The sequence below is a fragment of the Cylas formicarius genome, unplaced genomic scaffold (genome assembly GCF_029955315.1).
Source record: "Cylas formicarius isolate icCylForm1 unplaced genomic scaffold, icCylForm1.1 PGA_scaffold_4__25_contigs__length_36172078, whole genome shotgun sequence".
NCBI classification, from domain to species: Eukaryota; Metazoa; Arthropoda; class Insecta; order Coleoptera; family Brentidae; genus Cylas; species Cylas formicarius.
In genome coordinates this window covers 29,955,658-29,960,474 of record NW_026844334.1, presented here as the reverse complement: position 1 = coordinate 29,960,474, position 4,817 = coordinate 29,955,658, and the positions used below count along the sequence as shown (strand labels likewise).

The following is a 4,817-nucleotide window of genomic DNA, read 5'->3' as shown; positions in this document are numbered from 1 at the left end:
GCTTTTTTGAGTGTCTCTCCGCCCATTTTAAGCATCTCGCTTGTGACTTGATCCTCTCCTGGCACTTTACAGTTTTTGAGTTGTTTCAGAGATGCTTCCATTTCGCCATTATCGACAGGTTCCAATTCTTCTGATCCTACGTTCATAATAGAGTTTGTCTTGTCATATCGATCTTGGTTTGGCTTTGCTATTGATTCACTGTATAGGTTCCGATAGAAGTATTCGACTGTTCTGATAATTTTATCCATTTCAGTTACAACTTCTCTTCGGCTATTATTCATTTTCTGGATGGTTAGTTTGCCTTTCGATTGTCTAGAACGAAGAACTCTCATGTTCCCGTTGTTTTTGATAGTCTCTTCGATCAGTTTTGTATTCTGCATCCTTTGACCTCTTCTGATTGCCTTCTTAACTCTTTTGTTGAGTTCTTTGTAGTTCTGTGAGCCTCTGTTGGTGTTTCTGCGTTCTTCTATAAGTTTTTCTGTTTCTAGGCTGAATTTCGAATTTTTGTGTTTTTTTAGTCCAATAACTTTCTTTACTGCTGTTCGAATACTGCTGGTAATTTTTGTCGAGAGTTCGTTTAATTCCAGTTATCTTAACTCTCCTGTTGGTAGTTTCGCGTTTATGCATTGGTTGAACTCCTTCTCTTTCTGACTTAGCTCGCTTATGGCGGGTTGAATATTTCTTTCCATTTTGCGTTTCCTTTCTAATCTAGTGTTAATATGAAGCTTTGCTCTAACTAGCCTATGGTCGCTACCAGTGTTAAACCGATTGATAACTGAGACGTCTGAGCACATTCGGTTATTCGAAACAAGGATTCTCTTCGGATTTTTCTTGTAAAATGTGTTCATGCAATATAAACGTTCTTTGTTAAGAAAATTCAGCATTGTTTGTCCTCTCTGATTTCATGTTCCAAGACCGAAATGTCCGATATAGCGTGGGTCTGCTGGGGATTTGCCTCCTATCTTGGCGTTAAAATTGCCAAGTATAATAGATAAGGTGGAGTTTTCTGAGTATTTGGCAGTAGATAAATCTTCATAGAATTGTTCTAATTCCTCATCGGTCGATGTGGAAGTAGGTGCATATGCACAGATAATTTGAAGACTGATAATTGCGTTCAACTTGAGGGTCACGTATATCACTCTGTGTGATATAGATTTAGTCTTGTTGACTAGGTGTTTCTTTCTTTTGTGAATTAGCAGAGCTACGCCGCCGATATGTGAATTTGTTTCCGAGTTCTTCTGGAATAGGAGGTGCCCTGATCTAAGGATGGTAGTCGTTTCGCTTTTTAGCCTCGTTTCACTAATTCCAAGGGCGTCCCATTTTATGTTCTTTAGTGCGTGTTCTAAGCAGGCGAGCTGTTCTTCACTTCTCATAGTGCAGATATTATATGCTCCAGCATATAGAGTTTTGTTTGAGTTGCTTCTTTTCTTAGTGTTGATCGAATTTTTGGCCCCCCCAGAATCCGTGGGGCAGACTGACATTTCAGTGCGAGATTCTAAGCTTTTAGCTCTACTTGCCTGGGGTATATTTGTTTTAAAGTTCGACACTTCCATTTGTGGAAGGTTTTGGACCCCACCTTCTCACGCTGGTCCAATGCGGGTTGAGAAGGGTCTATTAAGAGGACTGCATTTTCTGAGTCTTGAGAGAACGGTTATACCGCCGTGACTCGGTCGTCAGAGCCTCGTCTGTATTAGCAGGGCGCACCACGTGGAGGTGAGGTTGACTTTTGAGAAAGAGAGGCTATAAGAGTCGCTTCACTTCCCCATTGTATCATAAAGACCATGGCTAAAATGCCACTTTGGAAATGTTTTCACGGAAACAAACCATCTCTTTCCAATGCTAAATCTGTAACTGGAAACTGTCACTGTCAGTTATAATCAGACATTTTGTTTTTTAAATTACAAATTCTAATTTTTTGGGGATTTTATTAGGCGTATAATACACTCTTATATCGCGAAAATAGCTTGCTATGTTCTAGACAAGTTTTGTATTTGACGTTGTCCTTAAATCTTTCAGGCGTTTGAAAACAAAGCAAAGCAAGCAAGAAATCCACAAAAAATGAAGGAGTAATGGAATATTTATAAACCAGTTTGACCGGCACACGAGCTCTTCTTAATCCGGGCCAATAAAACTCCCAAGTTACAAAGGTCAACGTTTATCTCCGAGAGGGACAAAAGCAACGGCAAAAAATGCCATTATGTAAGATCAATTTCTACCGTTAAGGAGAATATATAAAATATTAAGCATTGGGGGTTGCCGATTCAATTCATAGCGCTACCGGGACGCGACCGTTGGATAAAAGAAAAATGGTTGTATGGAAAGCCTCTTGAGTCATTTATAGGGTCGAATTTTCGATTGGTAGGGTTTAATTTAGCCTACCGCTACCGCATCCGCCTGACACTGATGTTTAATAATTCCTTTTTAAAATTATGAAGATGCGGGGGGAAGAGTTTAATCAAAAATAAATCATTCAATTCCATCAAAAATTTATTTGTTTAGTTACAGAAACTGAAACGAAGCCCACCCCAATTCAAATTACTTTGGGAGAAAAAATGTATATACACACTGATCTCATCATTGGTAAACGTACTCTTTTTAAATCAGACACCCTCTATATTTTTTTACCCTATCGTTTGAAAATCACCGACAGAAAAAAGGTTATAAGCTGTTACAGGCTAGAATTACCCCAAATCAGAAAATTGCTTTTAGTTAAATATCTAAATTTAATCCAGTAATTAGTTTCATCTCCTCTATATTCTAGCTCACGTCTCGTCTTTACTTCTCGTCCATCTAAACACAAATGGTGCATGCGCAAGTAAAACACTAAAAAAAAAAGAAAAGCATGTTTATAAGTCAGTTTTAGGCATACTATTTTTGCACCTTGCACTTACCTCAAGTTCAGTCAGGTGTTCATAATAATTGGTTGTGTCAAATTTCACCGGCGACATCGAGGTTTCCAATCCAAATTGCAAACATATTTAACCTTACGCTTGGAAGCAAATTTAAATTACTACTTGCGATACGTTGTCCCGGAATCACTGATCGTACTTTCTAAATGGGGTAGCGATCGGAATCCCAATTAAATTCTTACTTATCTCAGCTACAATGTAAACAAACACAATTAAGGTTAGAACTTTCAAAGCCAAAGCACTCTCGCGTAAAGTAAAGGAAAGCAACTTACCTATGTTGTCATGCTGCGTTGGATCATCTTTCATTCACGAAAAAATTTTAATCGATCGCAAGCCAAATGTCAATCAATAACGTTCAGTTCGTCCGGAAGTGACCAGAGTTGCGACCGTCTGTCATCGCCAGGGAATATCGAATCGATTGGATGCTTTTCCTCAACCAATGAAATCTTTTTGTGTTTTTTTTTTTGTTATTTTCAATATTAAAAGAAACAAGCTCATATTTTAAGGTTGATTCAGTTGATATCACGTTTTGTGGATTTGAATATATTGGGTTACGCAAATTTAAACAACTCCGATAACTAGCGAGGAAAGCCACTAACAACCTGGCCTTTTATTTCCGGGCACTATAAATGGCCTATCAAAATAATAAGCACTAGTTTGTTCGGACATCCAGCGACAGGCATTTTCTTTTGTCAATACCTCCAAGAAGGTCGCCCAAGGTGAAAGGTGAAGTTTGTGTCTCGACGACCTTTGAGACTGAGGACCGTCCATTCCAGAATGTTCTAGACAGTCATGCTGATTAACATCCACCAGAGGAAAATAGAGCAATAGCACTAAAATTTGGTATTTGTGAGTATTTTACACTGTTCTACAGCGGATTGATTGATTGATTTTGAGCTTTTGTGTATTACATGCCTGTTATGCGGCGGGCTTATGTAAGGATTGAGCGCTCAAGACTGTAAAGCTGAAACGATTATTTATAACTTTGGTAGCTTATGCTTTATATAACACAACACTCGTAATTTTGGTTTTTCCCCTTTTTCTTTTGGAGACTTTGTTCAATAACAATAGACGCTTGCTATTAACTTAAGCCCTAGACTTTTTTTTTGTAGCCAATATTCCTCGTTTCCCGTTTTGTAATAAATCAGTTTTTCACTATTCGAGGAGCTACGTCCGGTGAAAAACGGGTGGCGCCAAAATCTCTCTAATTTTGCTTACGTTTTACCCACCCGCTCACCAACTGGGTGGCCAGGGCAGAAATAGGACGAACTCCCCAACTTTAAACAACTTTCGAGTAGTGAATCACCGAGTACAATTATAGTCTGACCATCCTTAGTTATCTTTTTCTTTCAAGTTTTTTTTTTGTTAGCCAGTCGAAGTGCTAACAAGGCCTAAAATTGAAAATAACCCAATTATCAGCATATTTCTCTTTTAGACTAGATGGCTATGAGCGGTTGCGAAATAAAACTTCATTTTCCATTTATTTTTAACGCAAGAAACATAAAAATAAGGGAATTGAAGAAAAAAAACTAAAAAGCCTAATTAACTTATGATTAACTAGTAAAGTGATTCAAAAACCGCACCGCGTACTTCAATACATTTTTGAGTACGATTGTCTATTGAGATAATTGTCTCTACTATTGTTGTCACATCTATCTGGTGTGGTAACCCCACAACTAGAAATCAAGTGGGATTTTATCTGGTGACCTAGGAAGCCAAGCAGTAGGTCCGATTGTAGCAATCCATTTACTGTTGAAAATGGTTGTCAAAAATTCATATATGCCTCGGAAGTTATGAGCTTAAGCGCCATCTTGTTAGAAATGACGATTCTGCCTACTTATGAGGTCAGGCTCATCTAGAAAACCATCCAGACATCACCGGTCAGTTTGCCATCGTAAAAATATGGAC

The 4,817-nt window shown here is 38.3% G+C and overlaps 1 long non-coding RNA gene across 1 annotated transcript; it reads right to left on the bottom strand.

The window, feature by feature from the left end:
- Positions 1-2,371: 2,371 nt before the first annotated feature.
- Positions 2,372-3,292, bottom strand: LOC132701243 (uncharacterized). Its single transcript, XR_009618740.1, has 3 exons — positions 3,182-3,292; positions 2,892-3,100; positions 2,372-2,823 (listed from the first exon to the last, which is right to left on the bottom strand). It is a non-coding gene; the product is annotated as an uncharacterized LOC132701243 (long non-coding RNA).
- Positions 3,293-4,817: the final 1,525 nt, after the last annotated feature.